The sequence below is a fragment of the Anabrus simplex genome, unplaced genomic scaffold (assembly GCF_040414725.1).
Source record: "Anabrus simplex isolate iqAnaSimp1 unplaced genomic scaffold, ASM4041472v1 ctg00000130.1, whole genome shotgun sequence".
NCBI classification, from domain to species: domain Eukaryota; kingdom Metazoa; phylum Arthropoda; class Insecta; order Orthoptera; family Tettigoniidae; genus Anabrus; species Anabrus simplex.
The window spans coordinates 123084-145849 of record NW_027130079.1 but is presented as its reverse complement, the minus strand read 5'-3'; the positions used below and the strand labels follow the sequence as shown (position 1 = coordinate 145849).

The window sequence follows — 22766 nt, the reverse complement described above, 5'->3', positions numbered from 1 at the left end:
TTTCTACTTCTAAGAAACAAAAAGTTACCAGAATATTCGACTTAGTTTTTGCTTTTATCTTGTTTCAGGGTGGACCGAACCAGACTATACTAAATTCTGGCCAATGGAAGAGCACGCTCAAGACCGAGTCAAAGCGTAGTTCTGCTCGTGACAGCGGTCAGAGGCCCCATTAAGCTGATAAGAAACACACGTACACTTTGATCTCGGCGAAAAAAAGCCGAGAAGCGGTAGCGCCGGCACCTAGGCTGAGAAAGGTTCCCTCGGCCAGTATTTGATGGAGTTAGAGGAGAGTTGGGGGGGGGGGGGGGTCGTCGCGTGCCTCAAATTGTACATGTAGAATTTACAAGGTTTAAAATTATTCTGATTACAAGTTCAATTTCCACTTTAAAATCTGGTTGCATAAAGTGTGTCCTTTTTTAATTTTGCACCACTCAGCCACGTGAGCCGTCAAGGGCTTGACATTATACCACCGAGGGCTTTGGCCGTCTCACCGGACCGTGATAAGCGCAGGCCTCAACGTCTTGAGACTCGCAGTGGCCAGATCACTGACACGCCCTCAGTAGCAGGCGAGCGACACCTAGCGACCACCGAACTTACCAGCTTGCTAGAGTTGTCGCAAAGAACATAGTACACTTCGATCTTAGCCAAGAGGCCGAGAAGCGAACACTTTGATCTTGGCCACATGGCCGAGAAGTGGTAGCGGGGCGCGTTAAAAAGCCTTTAATAGTAGTCGAATGGGGTGCCTGGGCGTGGTACGCACGGCAGCATTTCCTGGGAAGACGTTTCTAAAGTAAATATTGGCGGAAAACTAGTAGTTCGTTTGTTTAGGACTTCGGCTTGTGTTGGCGCTAGGGGTGATAGGTGAGCAGTAGTTTCAATGTCACATGGCATCGCATAGTGCGCAGTAGTAGTACAGGTAAGGGCAAGACGGCGTCAGAGATTTGCGTGACGTGCCACCTGCTGGGGAGAAGAGGAAGAAAGGAGCCTGCTCCATTTGACTTTCGGTTACGTGTGCGCGCTCTGTTGGCGGTTTGCGCAAGCTGCGACCCGGGCGGCGAGGCTCGTTGCTTGGGCCCATTTGACGCCAGGAGTGAAATGAGTGTCGAGTGTGAGATAGCGGTATCCTGTGTCTTAGTCGTGCGTTTAGGGATGTGATCCTCTCGTCCTAGAGAGGTGCGCCCTATTAGACCGTAGGTTAATGTATTAAAACCATCACGGGCTGGTTGTAGACTCTCCCTGTAGTTTTGCAGCCCCTTTTCGGTTTGGCGAGACGAAGCGGCGCACTCCTCATACTTACCTGGCGTAGGGGTTACCGTGATCAAGAAGGCGGTTCCCCCAGGGTGAGGCCCTTGCATTGCACTTCGCTTGGGTTGACCCCTGCGAATATCCCTAATGTGGATATCTCGGGCGCGTAATTTTTGGTAGTCGGGACTGCGTTCGCGCTGTCCCGGACATTTTAGAAATAAACCAAAGAATTGTGACTGGAAGGGGTTCGATACCCCAAGGGGTCGGTTTATGTACTTGTAATTGTTTACAGGAGAGAAATAAAGGTTTGTGATTTTTGCACTTCCCCATGTTTTGCTGAAACAATTCCAAACAATATCCTTGAGCTGTACGGTGTGAGGGCATACTCCTGCCTGCTGTTAAGAAACGGAAAGCCCGTTTCTTGTAACGTAGCAGAGCGGAGGTTACCCTTCAGATCGTAAGAGTATCTCTTTCTCCCTGTTCACAGACGTTTCCATTCGGATGAGTGTGTGAACTTTTTTTCCTTTTTTTTTTTTTTCGTGTATAAAAGGTCATACATACCGCTAGGACCCTTAGAGAGATTATTTTTCGTTTCCTCTTTTCTTCTGAAAAAAAAAAATCTTTCTTCTTCTAATTGGCAATATTTATAACCTACAAAAGAGCTACAGAGGAAGAATTGAGACCAGGAATAAAACAAACGCATGCATGGATATGGATTTTTTATTATTATTATTATTATTATTATTATTATTATTTCTACTTCTAAGAAACAAAAAGTTACCAGAATATTCGACTTAGTTTTTGCTTTTATCTTGTTTCAGGGTGGACCGAACCAGACTATACTAAATTCTGGCCAATGGAAGAGCACGCTCAAGACCGAGTCAAAGCGTAGTTCTGCTCGTGACAGCGGTCAGAGGCCCCATTAAGCTGATAAGAAACACACGTACACTTTGATCTCGGCGAAAAAAAGCCGAGAAGCGGTAGCGCCGGCACCTAGGCTGAGAAAGGTTCCCTCGGCCAGTATTTGATGGAGTTAGAGGAGAGTTGGGGGGGGGGGGGGTCGTCGCGTGCCTCAAATTGTACATGTAGAATTTACAAGGTTTAAAATTATTCTGATTACAAGTTCAATTTCCACTTTAAAATCTGGTTGCATAAAGTGTGTCCTTTTTTAATTTTGCACCACTCAGCCACGTGAGCCGTCAAGGGCTTGACATTATACCACCGAGGGCTTTGGCCGTCTCACCGGACCGTGATAAGCGCAGGCCTCAACGTCTTGAGACTCGCAGTGGCCAGATCACTGACACGCCCTCAGTAGCAGGCGAGCGACACCTAGCGACCACCGAACTTACCAGCTTGCTAGAGTTGTCGCAAAGAACAGAAATTTTTTTTTATTAAACAATGTTTTAAGAAAATTTACAAAGAAAATAACAAACTACACAACAATTCCATAATATAAAAACTGGCATAAAAATGTCCAGGACTGTTCTTTTATATTATGATCACTACACTATACTGCACTTCACTACACACACTACAAACTCACTACATCGCTGTAGTCCGTCATAATCGGTAAAGCAGTCTCTTTCTGCCTCACTGTCACAACCACGGCCTCATGTGACCTTACTACCCCGGTATTCACCTTGAGAGGCTGAGGGAAACCGTGGGAAAACCCCAGTCAGGGTACTTGGTCATCTCTGTCGGACACCGGTGATGTGCTCCACATAGATGTCGCGAGTGAAGCTAATTGTGTCCGACACACATAATTTCTTGAAGAGATTCAGGTATCTTTTGCTGCAGATGGAACGCAGCACTTTGTCATTAGCTGGGTCCCAAGATCCCAAAGACCCAACTAAGATGGCATCAATCTCCACCGATTCAAAGCGAGCACGAAGAGCCGTCGCCAAGGTAGCGTATTTCTCTCTTTTGGCCTGTCTGGCATCTTCAAAAGCAGATCTTCTATTATCAAATGGGATTGATATATCCAAAATGAGAGCTTTTCCGTTTTTGACGATAACCAGGTCTGGTCGCAAGTTGTCGTGTACCACCTGGTTCTCACTGAAGATATTGAACCTTGTAGCGGCTGCCCTTTTAACCCTGTTGACTACAGCATTGTGTCTCTGCTGATAGAGTGCAGAGTATCTCATGCAATGATTGGCTACATGAGGCAGGGTTTCATTTTCGTAACCGCATCTCCTACACTTCTTATTGCCATCAGATGTAGATCGGCGACTCCCATTGAGCGGTAGAAGGTTTAGCCTAGCTCGGTGGATAAATCTCCAGTCTGCAAATCTGGTGTACAGACCGGTCCTCAAGAAGTGGGAGCTGGATGAGTCAGCGGCTACGCAATCCATAACTTTTCCTTGATTGGGCAAATTGACCAGTCTATTAAGGTGCTTCGACTGAAGGTTTATTCTGAGGGTCTTCAGCACCTTATGACGGTCATTACCGTACAAGGTCTTATCATTGATTTTAATGCTTGGAACGAAGTCCTCCATTTTCCATGTGACTTGGTTTCTCGCCGATGCCTTTCTAGCTTGAGTCCAGACGGATTGAAGAGGATTAGAGTTCCGTCTGAACTCACCTTCATTGTTGCCATTCAAGTACGCAGAAAGATCATCATCTCTAGTTGGTCTTCCAATCCTCTTCTGGACCAAGATCTTGAGGTCCTCTAGTGCAAGCTCAGCAGTGCACCGATCAGTAGAGGTTAACAGCTTAAAAGCATTATCGATGAGATGGAAGTCGGAATCATTTTCTGCTACAGGCAACCCAATGCATCCTGACTTAGTAGGGCCATAGAGGTAGTCGTTAGAGGCCTCTTGAGATAAGTATAAGGTCTTCTTTACTTCGGCCTTAATAAAACTGTCGAGTTTCGACCACTCACCCTTATTGTGTTGTGCATTCCTCATTATAAATTGTAATGAAGGATAGAAAAAGGCCTTCAAGGCATCAATTCGTTGCCAAGGAGCTAGCTTAGATTGTAGTAGCTTCTGTGCAATTAAGATGACATCAGCAAGCTCCTTGGTGTTGGATGAGATGTGGAATCCAACCGGTTTCCCCAGGAACTTTTCAAACTCACCATCTTGAAGTGCTCTAATTTCTTCATCTCCTATTTTAAACATAGAATTTCTCGTTCCAACTGGGGTCTCTCCAGACAGATGTAAACTGAAGGACTTCGATGTTTTTAGTTTGATGTTAATTTTCTTGGATAAAGTATCGATGACATTAATATTATCTTGCAGTTTCGTCGGATCGTCTGACAAAAGGACAATGTCATCAGCATAAGCGAGAATCTGGTGTTCTGAGTTCTCGCTCTGAATACTTCTTATAATGGGGTCAATCACAAGGTTGAAGAGAAGACCGCTCATTGGGCAACCTTGTCTTACACCACACTCGATGGAAATATTTTCTGTGACCCCATTACAAGTCTGTACACGGGTGGAAGAGCCCGTATACATATCCTTAATTATCTTCTTCAATTTAGCGCCAGCACCACTTCTGTCAAGCGCCGCAAAGATAGCGTCGTGCGGCACGGAGCCAAATGCATTTGAGAAGTCCAGCCAAGCTGCCAAGAACTGTCCTTTCTCACATCTTGCTTTATCGAATTTTGTTTTGAGCGTGAAGTTATGCTCAAAAACTCCGTCATGTGGCAGAAAACCCTTCTGCGCTGGCGCTAGAATTTTATTATCCATCATCCAGGTGGTAATCCTCTTAGCTAAAACACCTGAATATAGTTTATAAATAGTCCGCATGATGGCAATAGGACGCCAGTTGGTAATGTCCTGCGGATCGCCTTTCTTATAAATTAAGATTGTGACTGATTTCTTCCAGTCGCTGGGGATCTTTTCATACTTCATGCAGATGTTAAAAATTCGAGCCAGCAGTGTACAGGCTGGATCAACCATCTTCCAGTGTAGGAGGCCGTGAAGATCTTGCCCTGGAGCTGTGTTTTCACATTTTTGGAGGCGACTTTGAACTTCTATAGGCGTGATCCTAGAGGTGTTCACGCAAGGAGTATTCTCTGGTGGCCGAGAATTAAAGTCTGATAAGTCGCTCCTTTTACTTTCAGCAGTTTTCTTGAAGTGAGCAGTCACAATCTCGTTGTCGATGTTACACCTCCGCCCGTCATCTCCAAGGATAAGCCTCACGGCTTTCCTTCTATTGTTCCTGTATAAAGATTGAATATACTTCGGGTCGTCGGGGTCCTTTTTCTTCTGAGATGAGTCGCCTTGGTGAATAGGGATTTTAACAATATTTTGAGCATCCTCGGTGACTTTACATAGAATCCCTTCGAATCTCTGCCAGTTGGTATGAGAGATTCCTTCCCGAAGTATAGCATCTAACGCCGGAACATGGATATGGAGAGGTGACTTATCATCCACATCAATAATAGCAATATCTTCCTGGCCTGGCTGATCGTCACCGATGGGATCTTGAACAATCTCAATATCAACCAAAGGGTCTAAACCCTCTCGAGGCAAGGCGTTCTCCTCGGTGGCACAGGAAGATTGGAGAGTCAGGGACTCGGGAGGTGTACCACGCAACTCCCTCATCATTGAATCAGTCTCAGAGGAGATGGAATTATCTGAGTTACTGATCATAAAGTCAATATCAGGAGTGGTATTCAAAATAAGATCATCATCATGGCCAATAATGGAGTCAACTGAGGGAGCCGTGGCCGGCCCAGACATTGTCGGCACCGGGTGGCTGTCTCCAACACAGCCCTTCTGTGGAGGCAGAGCCACAGGAACGTCGCCCGACCCGATGTCCACAAGATTGATCTTAGCCAAGAGGCCGAGAAGCGATCTGTTCTTATCAGCTTAATTTTGTGTCCCTGAATAAGCAGGAAAAGCAGGGTTCTCGCTTTTTTAAGCTGAATATTGGGCTGATAGGGACAGCGCTCGCTTGGGTCGCTAGGAACGATTAGCGATCTAACGTGTGGTTCGCCTGCCACCAGGAGCGTGCCAATGATCTGGCCACTGCGGGCTTAGTGACGACCTAGCCCGCGCTTATCAAGGTCCAGTGAGGCGGCCAAAGCTCCTGGTGGTTGAGGGTCTCACCCTAGGGCTGCCCACATAGTTTAGTGGAGTGAGTGTGTGTGAGTGCGTGTGCGGGTGAGTGCGGGAGTGAGTGCGAGAGTGGTAGGGGGAGTGAGAGGTGAGTGAGTGCGAGTGTGACTGAGGGCTCCTAAGCGGCCCGGGTGGTCCAGTGGTGCACCGGCCCGGGTAGTTTAGGGGACTGAGTGAAAGTAGTTGGGCATGAGTGTGGGAGTGGCAGGGGGAGTGGACGGTGTTTGAATCCGGGTGCGAGCAAGTGTCCTAGGCGGCTCGGGTGGTCCAGTGGCGCGACGGCCCGGGTGGCTTAGGGGACCGAGTGCGAGGAGTGACTTGAGCGTGGGAGTGAGTGAGTCTGAGTGCAAGTGAGGGCCCTAGGCGGCTCGGGTGGTCCAGTGGTGCACCGGCCCGGGTAGTTTAGGGGTCCGAGTGTGAGCGGGTGTGAACGGCGAGTGAAAGTGGGAGCGATTGCGGGAGTGGAAGCGAAGGTCGAACCCGGCTGCGCGTTCGGAGCCAAGTGACCAGTGACCAGCTCAGTGACACAAGTGACAAGCCGGGTAGCCTAGTGGTGCGAGTGCTTCTGTACGAGTGAGACTGTGTGAGGGCCTGTGTAGTCCAGTAATTTGGCCGTGCGAGTGCGTGAGTCTGTGCAGCCTTGTTGTGTGAGGATAGGAGCGGGAGTGAGTACTTGAGCGTGTCTGGGATTGACTGTTGAGCGTGTTGGAACTGTGCAGTAGCGCGATGAACATCACGAGGAGCTCCGATGATGATGTGGGTGAGACCCTGGATGTGAGTGGTGCGGGGACGCTCCCCAGTCTGCGTGGCAGGCTTAGTCACCCTACCTCCACCCCGGTGCCTCACCCGGATATGAACCCCGACGCTGCTGTTTTTGTTCCTGTTGCAGGTGGGGAACAGCGCGTTGGGACACAGATCATCTTCAGGCTACCATACACCACCACGAGATGGCTCTGCCCTGCCTGCACTGCACCACAAAAAACGTTCAAGCGCCAGGAGGACCTGATCAAACATACAAAGAGGTTTCACCTGGCACGAGGATGTACGCTGGAGGTGGTTTTTGAATGCTGTGGCCTGCAATTCTCAACTTCTGTCAACAGATACGCGAAGAAGCAGGCCAACAAGCACTGGGGAGAGGCACACCCTGACCAGTCCATCGACTCCGTGACGCAAGGAAGATGTCGCCTCACGATCTACGGTGACACCAACAGAGTCTACACGACGCCTGGCCCCTCTCCCCGACGCTCGATCCCGTCATCACCACCAACTATCCGTGCGTCCCCTCGTCCTTCCCCGTCGGTCCCTACCACCTCCACACCGCTACCCCCAGGCAGACAGCGGCCAAGAAGAGCTCCGGCCAACCCACCACCGCGCCCGGCCTCCGCCAACCGCCTCCAGAGGGTGACTCCAACAGATGAAGAGCCTCCCCACCACCACGATGAGCGTCGCCCCACCATCTGCAGCGACGTGAGGCCCCAACAGGAGCTGCTTGACAACCCTCCCGGGAAGGCTACTCCTATCGAAAATCAATTGTGCCTCCTTTCTCCCCAGGCTCCCCCCCTGGACGTCCCTACCTCTGGTTCACCACCACCCTCAGGCAGCTCACTGGCCGAAACTGCTACCGATCCTCCTGGCAGACACACTCTGAGAACATCGACTTCCAACACCGGCCCGACCAGGCAACACGATGGAGACCCAGTGGCCCCACCTCCGGACACCAGAGCCACGGACCAGCACTCCACCTTAGCTGACACGACCACCACGACAACACCGAGCGAGCCCGAAGATATATCGACGCTCAGAGCGGCATCCCCGACACGGAGCAACGATGGCGGCCTCAGCGGGACTGAACATGACACCTCTGACGCTGGAGAATCCTCAACCACTCCGACAAGTCCATCTAGCCAGAACAACAACGGCCCACCCGCTGGCACACTACAACCAAGCCAGTTCCAACAAGAATGGATGGAGAGATTCCAACTCATCGATGACTGGGAGGTCTTTGAGACGGCCTGTGGTGATCTCACCGAAGCCGTTCGCAGCAGAACTCATAAAACACCGACCGCTGCGGACGTACAGAGGAATGAAGAGAACCGACGGCAGAACCGGGACCCCTCATTCAATCGTCGACGACGCAGGGGTGTTCCCCAATTTGACCCCAAAGAGGCCGCCAAGATTCAGCGTCTGTACCGCGTGGACCGGCGCAAAGCGATGAGGCAAATTCTGGGACAGGAATCCCCCTACTGCATGGCCCCCCAAGAAGAGCTGGAGGAGCACTTCGTGGGAGTTCATCGGGCCAGGGACGGCTGTTCCACCGACCCAGCTGAAGAAAGAGTACCGAAGCTACCAAGAATCGAGGACCCCATTACCATCGACAACATCCGACCAGAAGAGGTGGCCCTCAAGTTATCCAAGGCCCCTAGCACTGCACCTGGGCCCGATGGTATTACATACCAGCAATGGAGGCAGGTCGACAAGGATGGGTCTCTACTCGCGACCATTTTCAACGTGTGCCTTCGGTACTCTAGAGTCCCCGCATCCTGGAAGCAAAGCAGGACAGTGCTTATTTTCAAGAAAGGCGACCAGGATGATCTGTCAAACTGGAGACCTATAGCCCTTTCCAACACCATCGGAAAGATCTACTGCAGCATCATCGCAGCTAGGCTGGGTTCGGTTGCAGCGGCCAACAACATCATCTCACCCCAGCAGAAGGGATTCATGCCAGCAGAAGGCTGCATCGAGCACAACTTTGTGCTTCAAGAAATCCTGGTGGATGCTCGAAGAACAGGAAGAGAAGTCGTCATCGCCTGGCTTGACCTTGCTAATGCCTTTGGGTCAGTGCCCCACTCCACCATCCTTCGGGCACTGACCGACATCAACGCAGGCTCTCACCTCGTCAACATAGTGAGCGATTTATACACCGGTAGCACCACCAGGATCCGGTCCACGACGGGTGACACCAACCCCATCCCCTTCAATGCGGGAGTCCGGCAAGGCTGCCCGCTATCACCGATCCTCTTCAATATCGTGATGGAATACCTCCTTCGCACCGCCACCGACGTTAGTAAGACTCATGGATACGACATCAGAGGCTACACCGCATCTGTCCTGGCCTTTGCAGACGACATCGCCCTAATAGCCAGGTCAGAGGAGCATATGAGATCCATGCTCGAGAGGATGGGCAGTACCGCGCGCTGGCTCGGCCTCGAATTCAAGCCGCAAAAATGTGCTACACTCCACATGAGGAAGAAGACCACTCTCGCCACGGGATTCACCATCTCCGGGGGAGCCATGGACACTCTTCGAGAAGGGGACTCATACCAACACCTTGGAGTCCCAACGGGTTTGAAAGTGGACCAAACCCCGAATAAAGCCATCGAGCGGATTGAAGGAGAGGTCGACGCAGTCTTCAATAGCCTCCTCGCACCGTGGCAAAAACTCGACGCCCTGCGCACCTTTATCATCCCGCAGCTCGAGTTTACGCTACGGTCATCCCGAGTGAAGAAAACCCTGTTCCACCAGCTAGACAGGAAAATCAAGACCGGCGCTAAAACTGTCCTCAACCTACCGCAGCGTGCAAGTGCTGAGATCGTGTTCATCCCAACGCGTCAAGGCGGTGCTGGACTTCCACCGATAGCCGACATCTCAGACTTGGCAGCCATTAATCACATCTTTAGGCTGCTAAGTTCTAACGATGAAAGCATCGCGAAGCTCGCGCTGGAGGGCCTCCGTACCACCGTAAAGAAGAGGATCCTGCAGGATCCATCACCGAGGGATATGGCCACCTACCTCTCCGGGTCCATGGAGGAGCCTTTCGACAGGGACTCGGGAGACGTAGGCACACTCTGGTCATACGCGAGGTCGGCAACCCGCCGGATGCAGAAGAGGATCCCAGGACTACGATGGGGATGGGCCGAGACGCTCAAGAGGTGGGAGCTTCACCTCCCCCACCCAGTGACCGTCACTAGCGTCGCTGATGAAGGATCGCGTCGCGACATGGCAGCACTCCTCCGCTCATGCCTCACGGAGCACTATCGCCATCAACTGACATCAAAACCTGATCAGGGAAAGATTATACGAACCTCGTCCCAGAACATCCCATCTAATCACTTCTTACAGTCTGGGAGGTATACGAGATTCGCTGACTGGCGATTCATACATCGTGCTCGCCTGGGAGTGCTGCCCCTCAACGGATGCTGGAGATACGACAGGGCTAATAACGACCGCCGTTGCCGCAAGTGTGGCGAATTAGAGGAGACGACGGCCCATGTTATGAATCACTGCCGTCCACATCTAGCCACAATGACAAGGAGGCACGACGCGATCCTTGACAGAGTTGCCAAAGCCGTACCTGCCAGGTCGGGAGCATGCCGCAAGAACCAACAGGTTCCCTTTGACGAGCTCACCGGGTCAGGCACTAACATCCCTCAGGATATCAGAGCTCAAAGACCTGACCTGGTAGTCATCAACAAGGAAAAGAAGGTGGTAACAATAGTCGACGTCACTATCCCGTTCGATGATGGGTACGAGTCTCTACAGAAGGCACGCGACTCGAAGAAAACCAAGTACGAGCCAACTGCGAGGATTTTACGTGACGCCGGCTACACTGTGAACCTGGACGCCTTCATTGTGGGCTCGCTCGGTACCTGGGACGGTGCCAACAGTAAAACGCTACAGTACTTGGGCATCAGTAAATCCTACTCTAAGATGATGGCCAACCTGTGCGTGTCTGACTCAGTTCGATGGTCCAGAGACATTTACGTCGAGCACGTGACTGGCCACCGGCAATACACCTGAGCGGCTGCAGTGTGGTGCTGAACACTCCAAGAGTGGTGACAGTGCGTGTGTTAGTGATCTGTGTCAGTGTTGTGAAGTGAAAGTGGAGCGCCCTTGCGCAACTGAATGAATGAATCTCCACTAGTGAACGAGTGTTTTCCTATGCTAATTGTATATACCTGTATATAATTATTTTATGTGGCTGTGTATTATTGTATGTATTATAGGTAGTGTACATCTGTGTATATCAGTGGGTGTGCAAGGAAGCAATGAATGCTGTTAGAATGTGAGATCGAATGAAGTATGTCTGTTAGTATGGACGAGTGCATTGTATATCTGTTAGTATGGATGAGTGCGAGTACGAAGCCAACTTTTATAAGTCCATTGTAATAAGCTGACCTGTAAATACTATCTCTTATTTTATTGTGTATTGTATGCATGAATGGATGAGCAAATGATAGGCAACATCAGGGTCGTGTCAACTAGGAATTAATTTAACTCAGGCCAAATGCCTAGCGCACTGGAAGGGTCCAACTAACATATGGTCCTAGGTTAACAGTGGGCAGGGCACCTCCACCCAACCTCAATCCCACTTAGGCCTGTAAGGGGGTCACGGGGACTCAAGGGTGGGAGAACGTTGGACCACTTCCAGATGCCCTTACATCTTAGAACAGAACACCAAGTGAAACGCGACACTGATGACCTAAGCTGAAAGAGTGCGCGAATGAACAGTGGCATGCCTAGTTCCGGGTTAAACCCAAGTATTATAATCTAGATTATTTTATACTTAGCACCTACCAGCAAGAGCCACACGGACTCAAACAATTGATATAATAGTGGACTCACCAGCAACCAAATCATATTGCATTGTAAATACCTATGTTCAACTCTACCAGCAGCCTTTTCTATATATTGTATATGTCAACGCTTGATATGTTCTTAGCGACAACTCGAGCAAGATGGTAAGTTCGGTGGTCGCTAGGTGTCGCTCGCCTGCTACTGAGGGCGTGTCAGTGATCTGGCCACTGCGAGTCTCAAGACGTTGAGGCCTGCGCTTATCACGGTCCGGTGAGACGGCCAAAGCCCTCGGTGGTATAATGTCAAGCCCTTGACGGCTCACGTGGCTGAGTGGTGAAAAATAAAAATGAAAAAAAAGGACGCACTTCATGCAACCAGATTTTAAAGTGGAAACTGAACTTGTAATCAGAATAATTTTAAACCTTGTAAATTCTAAATGTACAATTTGAGGCACTTAGCCGAAGGGCCGACGCGACCCCCCCCCCCCCCCTCACTCTCCTCTAACTCCATCAAACGTACTGGCCGAGGGAACCTTTCTCAGCCTAGGTGCCGGCGCTACCGCTTCTCGGCTTTTTTCGCCGAGATCAAAGTGTACATGTGTTTCTTATCAGCTTAATGGGGCCTCTGACCGCTGTCACGAGCAGAACTACGCTTTGACTTGGTCTTGAGCGTAATCTTCCATTGGCCAGAGTTTAGTATAGTCTGGTTCGGTCCACCCTGAAACAAGATAAAAGCAAAAACTAAGTCGAATATTCTGGTAACCTTTTTGTTTCTTAGAAGTAGAAATTAATAATAATAATAATAATAATAATAATAATAATAAAATAATAAATCCATATCCATGCATGCGTTTGTTCTATTCCTGGCCTCAATTCTTCCTCTGTAGCTCTTTTGTAGGTTATAAATATTACCAGTTAGAAGAAGAATGAGAAAGAATTTTTTTTTTTCAGAAGAAAAGAGGAAACGAAAAATAATCTCTCTAAGGGTCATAGCGGTATGTATCACCTTTTTTTTACACGAAAAAAAAAAAAAAAGGTTCTCACACTCATCCGAATGGAAACGTCTGTGAACAGGGAGAAAGAGATACTCTTACGATCTGAAGGGTAACCTCCGCTCTGCTACGTTACAAGAAACGGGCTTTCCGTTTCTTAACAGCAGGCAGGAGTATGCCCTCACACCGTACAGCTCAAGGATATTGTTTGGAATTGTTTCAGCAAAAACATGGGGAAGTGCAAAAATCACAAACCTTTATTTCTCTCCTGTAAACAATTACAAGTACATAAACCGACCCCTTGGGGTATCGAACCCCTTCCAGTCACAATTCTTTGGTTTATTACTAAAAAGTCCGGGACAGCGCGAACGCAGTCCCGACTACCAAAAATTACGCGCCCGAGATATCCACATTAGGGATATTCGCAGGGGTCAACCCAAGCGAAGTGCAATGCAAGGGCCTCACCCTGGGGGAACCGCCTTCTTGATCACGGTAACCCCTACGCCAGGTAAGTATGAGGAGTGCGCCGCTTCGTCTCGGCAAACCGAAAAGGGGCTGCAAAACTACAGGGAGAGACTACAACCAGCCCGTGATGGTTTGAATACATTAACCTACGGTCTAATAGGGCGCACCTCTCTAGGTCGAGAGGATCACATCCCTAAACGCACGACTAAGACACAGGATACCGCTATCTCCAACTCGACACTCATTTCACTCCTGGCGTCAAATGGGCCCAAGCAACGAGCCTCGCCGCCCGGGTCGCAGCTTGCGCAAACCGCCGACAGAGCGCGCAAATGTAACCGAATGTCAAATGGGGCAGGCTCCTTTCTTCCTTTTCTCCCCAGCAGGTGGCACTTCACGCAAATCTCTGACGCCGCCTTGCCCTTACCTGTACTACTACTCCGCACTATGCGATGCCATGTGCCATTGAAACTACTGCTCAACTATCACCCCTAGCGCCAACACAAGCCAAAGTCCAAAACAAACGAACTACAAGTTTTCCGCCAATATTTACTTTAGAAACGTCTTCCCAGGAAATGCTGCCGTGTGTACCTCGCCCAGGCACCCCATTCGATTACTATTAGAGGCTTTTTAACGCGCCCCGCTACCACTTCTCGGCCATGTGGCCAAGATCAAAGTGTTCGCTTCTCGGCCTCTTGGCTAAGATCGATGTGTACTATGTTCTTAGCGACAACTCGAGCAAGATGGTAAGTTCGGTGGTCGCTAGGTGTCGCTCGCCTGCTACTGAGGGCGTGTCAGTGTGGTTCGCCTGCCACCAGGAGCGTGCCAATGATCTGGCCACTGCGGGCTTAGTGACGACCTAGCCCGCGCTTATCAAGGTCCAGTGAGGCGGCCAAAGCTCCTGGTGGTTGAGGGTTTCACCCTAGGGCTGCCCACATAGTTTAGTGGAGTGAGTGTGTGTGAGTGCGTGTGCGGGTGAGTGCGGGAGTGCGTGCGAGAGTGGTAGGGGGAGTGAGAGGTGAGTGAGTGCGAGTGTGACTGAGGGCTCCTAAGCGGCCCGGGTGGTCCAGTGGTGCACCGGCCCGGGTAGTTTAGGGGACTGAGTGAAAGTAGTTGGGCACGAGTGTGGGAGTGGCAGGGGGAGTGGACGGTGTGTGAATCCGGGTGCGAGCAAGTGTCCTAGGCGGCTCGGGTGGTCCAGTGGCGCGACGGCCCGGGTGGTTTAGGGGACCGAGTGCGAGGAGTGACTTGAGCGTGGGAGTGAGTGAGTCTGAGTGCAAGTGAGGGCCCTAGGCGGCTCGGGTGGTCCAGTGGTGCACCGGCCCGGGTAGTTTAGGGGTCCGAGTGTGAGCGGGTGTGAACGGCGAGTGAAAGTGGGAGCGACTGCGGGAGTGGAAGCGAAGGTTGAACCCGGCTGCGCGTTCGGAGCCAAGTGACCAGTGTAGCTCAGTGACACAAGTATCAAGGCCGGGTAGCCTAGTGGTGCGAGTGCTTCTGTACGAGTGAGACTGTGTGAGGGCCTGTGTAGTCCAGTAATTTGGCCGTGTGAGTGCGTGAGTCAGTACAGCCTTGTTGTGTGAGGATAGGAGCGGGAGTGAGTACTTGAGTGTGTCTGGGATTGACTGTTGAGCGTACTGGAACTGTGCAGTAGTGCGATGAACATCACGAGGAGCTCCGATGATGATGTGGGTGAGACCCTGGATGTGAGTGGTGCGGGGACGCTCCCCAGTCTGCGTGGCAGGCTTAGTCACCCTACCTCCACCCCGGTGCCTCACCCGGATATGAACCCCGACGCTGCTGTTTTTGTTCCTGTTGCAGGTGGGGAACAGCGCGTTGGGACACAGATCATCTTCAGGCTACCATACACCACCACGAGATGGCTCTGCCCTGCCTGCACTGCACCACAAAAAACGTTCAAGCGCCAGGAGGATCTGATCAAACATACGAAGAGGTTTCACCTGGCACGAGGATGTACGCTGGAGGTGGTTTTTGAATGCTGTGGCCTGCAATTCTCAACTTCTGTCAACAGATACGCGAAGAAGCAGGCCAACAAGCACTGGGGAGAGGCACACCCTGACCAGTCCATTGACTCCGTGACGCAAGGAAGATGTCGCCTCACGATCTACGGTGACACCAACAGAGTCTACACGACGCCTGGCCCCTCTCCCCGACGCTCGATCCTGTCATCACCACCAGCTTTCCGTGCGTCCCCTCGTCCTTCCCCGTCGGTCCCTACCACCTCCACACCGCTACCCCCAGGCAGACAGCGGCCAAGAAGAGCTCCGGCCAACCCACCACCGCGCCCGGCCTCCGCCAACCGCCTCCAGAGGGTGACTCCAACAGATGAAGAGCCTCCCCACCACCACGATGAGCGTCGCCCCACCATCTGCGGCGACGTGAGGCCCCAACAGGAGCTGCTTGACAACCCTCCCGTGAAGGCTACTCCTATCGAAAACCAATTGTGCCTCCTTTCTCCCCAGGCTCCCCCCCTGGACGTCCCTACCTCTGGTTCACCACCACCCTCAGGCAGCTCACTGGCCGAAACTGCTACCGATCCTCCTGGCAGACACACTCTGAGAACATCGACTTCCAACACCGGCCCGACCAGGCAACACGATGGAGACCCAGTGGCCCCACCTCCGGACACCAGAGCCACGGACCAGCACTCCACCCTAACTGGCACGACCACCACGACAACACCGAGCGAGCCCGAAGATATATCGACGCTCAGAGCGGCATCCCCGACACGGAGCAACGATGGCGGCCTCAACGGGACCGAACATGACACCTCTGACGCTGGAGAATCCTCAACCACTCCGACAAGTCCATCTAGCCAGAACAACAACGGCCCACCCGCTGGCACATTACAACCAAGCCAGTTCCAACAAGAATGGATGGAGAGATTCCAACTCATCGATGACTGGGAGGTCTTTGAGACGGCCTGTGGTGATCTCACCGAAGCCGTTCGCAGCAGAACTCATAAAACACCGACCGCTGCGGACGTACAGAGGAATGAAGAGAACCGACGGCAGAACCGGGATCCCTCATTCAATCGTCGACGACGCAGGGGTGTTCCCCAATTTGACCCCAAAGAGGCCGCCAAGATTCAGCGTCTGTACCGCGTGGACCGGCGCAAAGCGATGAGGCAGATTCTGGGACAGGAATCCCCCTACTGCACGGCCCCCCAAGAAGAGCTGGAGGAGCACTTCGTGGGAGTTCATCGGGCCAGGGACGGCTGTTCCACCGACCCAGCTGAAGAAAGAGTACCGAAGCTACCAAGAATCGAGGACCCCATTACCATCGACAACATCCGACCAGAAGAGGTGGCCCTCAAGTTATCCAAGGCCCCTAGCACTGCACCTGGGCCCGATGGTATTACATACCAGCAATGGAGGCAGGTCGACAAGGATGGGTCTCTACTCGCGACCATCTTCAACGTGTGCCTTCGGTACTCTAGAGTCCCCGCATCCTGGAAGCAAAGCAGGACAGTGCTTATTTTCAAGAAAGGCGACCAGGATGATCTGTCAAACTGGAGACCTATAGCCCTTTCCAACACCATCGGAAAGATCTACTGCAGCATCATTGCAGCTAGGCTGGGTTCGGTTGCAGCGGCCAACAACATCATCTCACCCCAGCAGAAGGGATTCATGCCAGCAGAAGGCTGCATCGAGCACAACTTTGTGCTTCAAGAAATCCTGGTGGATGCTCGAAGAACAGGAAGAGAAGTCGTCATCGCCTGGCTTGACCTTGCTAACGCCTTCGGGTCAGTGCCCCACTCCACCATCCTTCGGGCACTGACCGACATCAATGCAGGCTCTCACCTCGTCAACATAGTGAGCGATTTATACACCGGTAGCACCACCAGGATCCGGTCCACGACGGGTGACACCAACCCCATCCCCTTCAACGCGGGAGTCCGGCAAGGCTGCCCGCTATCACCGATCCTCTTCAATATCGTGATGGAATACCTCCTTCGCACCGCCACCGACGTTAGTAGGACTCATGGATACGACATCAGAGGCTACACCGCATCTGTCCTGGCCTTTGCAGACGACATCGCCCTAATAGCCAGGTCAGAGGAGCACATGAGATCCATGCTCGAGAGGATGGGCAGTACCGCGCGCTGGCTCGGCCTCGAATTCAAGCCGCAAAAATGTGCCACACTCCACATGAGGAAGAAGACCACTCTCGCCACGGGATTCACCATCTCCGGGGGAGCCATGGACACTCTTCGAGAAGGGGACTCATACCAACACCTTGGAGTCCCAACGGGTTTGAAAGTGGACCAAACCCCGAATAAAGCCATCGAGCGGATTGAAGGAGAGGTCGACGCAGTCTTCAATAGCCTCCTCGCACCGTGGCAAAAACTCGACGCCCTGCGCACCTTTATCATCCCGCAGCTCGAGTTTACGCTACGGTCGTCACGAGTGAAGAAAACCCTGTTCCACCAGCTAGACAGGAAAATCAAGACCGGCGCTAAAACTGTCCTCAACCTACCGCAGCGTGCAAGTGCTGAGATCGTGTTCATCCCAACGCGTCAAGGCGGTGCTGGACTTCCACCGATAGCCGACATCTCAGACTTGGCAGCCATTAATCACATCTTTAGGCTGCTAAGTTCTAACGATGAAAGCATCGCGAAGCTCGCGCTGGAGGGCCTCCGTACCACCGTAAAGAAGAGGATCCTGCAGGATCCATCACCGAGGGATATGGCCACCTACCTCTCCGGGTCCATGGAGGAGCCTTTCGACAGGGACTCGGGAGACGTAGGCACACTCTGGTCATACGCGAGGTCAGCAACCCGCCGGATGCAGAAGAGGATCCCAGGACTACGTTGGGGATGGGCCGAGACGCTCAAGAGATGGGAGCTTCACCTCCCCCACCCAGAGACCGTCACTAGCGTCGCTGATGAAGGATCGCGTCGCGACATGGCAGCACTCCTCCGCTCATGCCTCACGGAGCACTATCGCCATCAGCTGACATCAAAACCTGATCAGGGAAAGATTCTACGAACCTCGTCCCAGAACACCCCATCTAATCACTTCTTACAGTCTGGGAGGTATACGAGATTCGCTGACTGGCGATTCATACACCGTGCTCGCCTGGGAGTGCTGCCCCTCAACGGATGCTGGAGATACGACAGGGCTAATAACGACCGCCGTTGCCGCAAGTGTGGCGAATTAGAGGAGACGACGGCCCATGTTATGAATCACTGCCGTCCACATCTAGCCACAATGACAAGGAGGCACGACGCGATCCTTGACAGAGTTGCCAAAGCCGTACCTGCCAGGTCGGGAGCATGCCGCAAGAACCAACAGGTTCCCTTCGACGAGCTCACCGGGTCAGGCACTAACATCCCTCAGGATATCAGAGCTCAAAGACCTGACCTGGTAGTCATCAACAAGGAAAAGAAGGTGATAACAATAGTCGACGTCACTATCCCGTTCGATGATGGATACGAGTCTCTACAGAAGGCACGCGACTCGAAGAAAACCAAGTACGAGCCAACTGCGAGGATTTTACGTGACGCCGGCTACACTGTGAATCTGGACGCCTTCATTGTGGGCTCGCTCGGTACCTGGGACGGTGCCAACAGTAAAACGCTACAGTACTTGGGCATCAGCAAGTCCTACTCTAAGATGATGGCCAACCTGTGCGTGTCTGACTCAGTGCGATGGTCCAGAGACATTTACGTCGAGCACGTGACTGGCCACCGGCAATACACCTGAGCGGCTGCAGTGTGGTGCTGAACACTCCAAGAGTGGTGACAGTGCGTGTGTTAGTGATCTGTGTCAGTGTTGTGAAGTGAAAGTGGAGCGCCCTTGCGCAACTGAATGAATGAATCTCCACTAGTGAACGAGTGCTTTCTTATGCTAATTGTATATACCTGTATATAATTATTTCATGTGGCTGTGTATTATTGTATGTATTATAGGTAGTGTACATCTGGGTATATCAGTGGGTGTGCAAGGAAGTAATGAATGCTGTAAGAATGTGAGATCGAATGAAGTATGTATGTTAGTATGGACGAGTGCATTGTATGTCTGTTAGTATGGATGAGTGCGAGTACGAAGCCAACACTTATAAGTCCATTGTAATAAGCTGACCTGTAAATACTATCTCTTATTTTATTGTGTACTGTAAGCATGAATGGATGAGCAAATGATAGGCAACATCAGGGTCGTGTCAACTAGAAATTAATTTAGCTCAGGCCAAATGCCTAGCGCACTGGAAGGGTCCAACTAACATATGGTCCTAGATGAACAGTGGGCAGGGTACCTCCACCCAACCTCAATCCCACTTAGGCCTGTAAGGGGGTCACGGGGACTCAAGGGTGGGAGAACGTTGGACCACTTCCAGATGCCTCTACATCTTAGAACAGAACACCAAGTGAAACACGACACTGATGACCTAAGCTGAAAGAGTGCGCGAATGAACAGTGGCATGCCTAGTTCCGGGTTAAACCCAAGTATTATAGTCTAGATTATTATATTATACTTAGCACCTACCAGCAAGAGCCACACGGACTCAAACAATTGATATAATAGTGGACTCACCAGCAACCAAATCATATTGCATTGTAAATACCTATGTTCAACTCTACCAGCAGCCTTTCTTATATATTGTATACGTCAACGCTTGAAATGTAAATATTTAAATATTTAATAAAAAAACATTTAATATGTTCTTAGCGACAACTCGAGCAAGATGGTAAGTTCGGTGGTCGCTAGGTGTCGCTCGCCTGCTACTGAGGGCGTGTCAGTGATCTGGCCACTGCGAGTCTCAAGACGTTGAGGCCTGCGCTTATCACGGTCCGGTGAGACGGCCAAAGCCCTCGGTGGTATAATGTCAAGCCCTTGACGGCTCACGTGGCTGAGTGGTGAAAAATAAAAATGAAAAAAAAGGACGCACTTCATGCAACCAGATTTTAAAGTGGAAACTGAACTTGTAATCAGAATAATTTTAAACCTTGTAAATTCTAAATGTACAATTTGAGGCACTTAGCCGAAGGGCCGACGCGACCCCCCCCCCCCCCCCTCACTCTCCTCTAACTCCATCAAACGTACTGGCCGAGGGAACCTTTCTCAGCCTAGGTGCCGGCGCTACCGCTTCTCGGCTTTTTTCGCCGAGATCAAAGTGTACATGTGTTTCTTATCAGCTTAATGGGGCCTCTGACCGCTGTCACGAGCAGAACTACGCTTTGACTTGGTCTTGAGCGTAATCTTCCATTGGCCAGAGTTTAGTATAGTCTGGTTCGGTCCACCCTGAAACAAGATAAAAGCAAAAACTAAGTCGAATATTCTGGTAACCTTTTTGTTTCTTAGAAGTAGAAATTAATAATAATAATAATAATAATAATAATAATAATAAAATAATAAATCCATATCCATGCATGCGTTTGTTCTATTCCTGGCCTCAATTCTTCCTCTGTAGCTCTTTTGTAGGTTATAAATATTACCAGTTAGAAGAAGAATGAGAAAGAATTTTTTTTTTTCAGAAGAAAAGAGGAAACGAAAAATAATCTCTCTAAGGGTCATAGCGGTATGTATCACCTTTTTTTTACACGAAAAAAAAAAAAAAGGTTCTCACACTCATCCGAATGGAAACGTCTGTGAACAGGGAGAAAGAGATACTCTTACGATCTGAAGGGTAACCTCCGCTCTGCTACGTTACAAGAAACGGGCTTTCCGTTTCTTAACAGCAGGCAGGAGTATGCCCTCACACCGTACAGCTCAAGGATATTGTTTGGAATTGTTTCAGCAAAAACATGGGGAAGTGCAAAAATCACAAACCTTTATTTCTCTCCTGTAAACAATTACAAGTACATAAACCGACCCCTTGGGGTATCGAACCCCTTCCAGTCACAATTCTTTGGTTTATTACTAAAAAGTCCGGGACAGCGCGAACGCAGTCCCGACTACCAAAAATTACGCGCCCGAGATATCCACATTAGGGATATTCGCAGGGGTCAACCCAAGCGAAGTGCAATGCAAGGGCCTCACCCTGGGGGAACCGCCTTCTTGATCACGGTAACCCCTACGCCAGGTAAGTATGAGGAGTGCGTTCGTTCGTTCGTTCAATAAGTTATTTCATTCCCACCTGCAGGGGGTGGGCGGGCCATCAGCTCAACGAGGAGCTCTTCGGCCTGCGGATAATTAAGAGAAGAGAAAGAACCTGTAATGCAGTGGTGTATGTATCGTACATACCGGAAAAAAGATCTGCAAAGGACGGCGCAAGAGTTAGGCGAGCAACAGGCGGACCCCCAAGGGAGACCCACACCACACCCCCCAAGAAGCAAACCCCAACAAACACCCATTTATTAACAAAAGAAAGTAGGTACAGACATGAAAAATGCACTGTCATACAAAAGGAGCAAATACAAAGGTGGAAAATATATCTTCTGTGAACTGTCCGTATGCTGTGAGTGATAATAGAAAGTCTATAGTCCACATGAAAAATAAAATAAGAGAAACGGGTAAAAAGTAGCAAGACATGAATAAACAAGAAAGGTACACCATAGTACAAAAACAGAGTGCGACAAGAAAACACAGAACGGCACGTAATACACTAAATGACAGCAAATATGCATTAACGACGAAAAAGTCAGGTAAGTATTGGGTAGAAAGACAAAAACATTCACTCAAGAACACACGAGATCGAACTGAAGGAAATCCTGTGAACTACGAAAAACGAGAAGTTATCGGTAAAACGAAGAAAAAGAAAGAACGTGGAAAAGTATGACTGTAGAGTAGTTACGGTACACAGCACTGGTAACACTACACAGAAAGCGCTGGTGGCGCAATTGTCGATGTGGGTGCAGAAATGTGCAGCCGCAGCCAGGAACATCAAGTTCAGCATATTTAATAGAGCAAGACAAATAATAACGAGGTAAAGGCGCGGCGGAGAGGAGAGGGTGGAAGCTAAGGAACAGCAGTAGGAAAAAGAAAATCATGAGTAGGCAGACGAGTATCATTATAAATAGCAGTGGCTAAAGGGGAGAGTGTAAGGGCTTCGGTAACGAGAGGGTTATGGTGGGAAAGACCAGAAGTGATATAAGTGAGACGGAGAGTGTGAAGATGAGTAAGGATAGAAGGAAAGCTATATAGAGGTTGAAAATGCGCAGAAGGAGTGTCAAAGGGAAGACGGTAGGCAATACGGAGTGCGTGGCGATCATAACGGGGTAAACCGGCATACTCGGTAGAAGAGGCAGTAAGCCATGTTAGGGAAGCGTAGGTAATAAGGGGGCGAATAAACGATTTGTAAATGGTAAGGAGATGGCGGGGCTTCAAGCCCCACGAAGGGCCAGTTAAGGAACGAAGCGCACGAAAACGAGAGAGGGCTTTACGGTGAAGAGCATCAAGGTGATGATTCCAACGAAAATTATTTTGAAAAGTAATACCGAGATAAGTAAGTAGTTTAGTTTCTACAAG

General features: G+C 50.4%; 3 non-coding genes across 3 annotated transcripts; 1 reads left to right on the top strand and 2 right to left on the bottom strand.

Annotated features, from left to right (window-relative positions):
• Positions 1–1289: 1289 nt before the first annotated feature.
• Positions 1290–1451, top strand: LOC137503546 (U1 spliceosomal RNA). The gene has a single exon (XR_011019216.1). It is a non-coding gene; the product is annotated as a U1 spliceosomal RNA (small nuclear RNA).
• Positions 1452–13230: 11779 nt separating this feature from the next.
• LOC137503535 (U1 spliceosomal RNA) lies at positions 13231–13392 on the bottom strand. Its single transcript, XR_011019205.1, has one exon. It is a non-coding gene; the product is annotated as a U1 spliceosomal RNA (small nuclear RNA).
• A 7835-nt stretch (positions 13393–21227) lies between these two features.
• Positions 21228–21389, bottom strand: LOC137503524 (U1 spliceosomal RNA). Its single transcript, XR_011019194.1, has one exon. It is a non-coding gene; the product is annotated as a U1 spliceosomal RNA (small nuclear RNA).
• Between the last annotated feature and the right edge of the window lie 1377 nt (positions 21390–22766).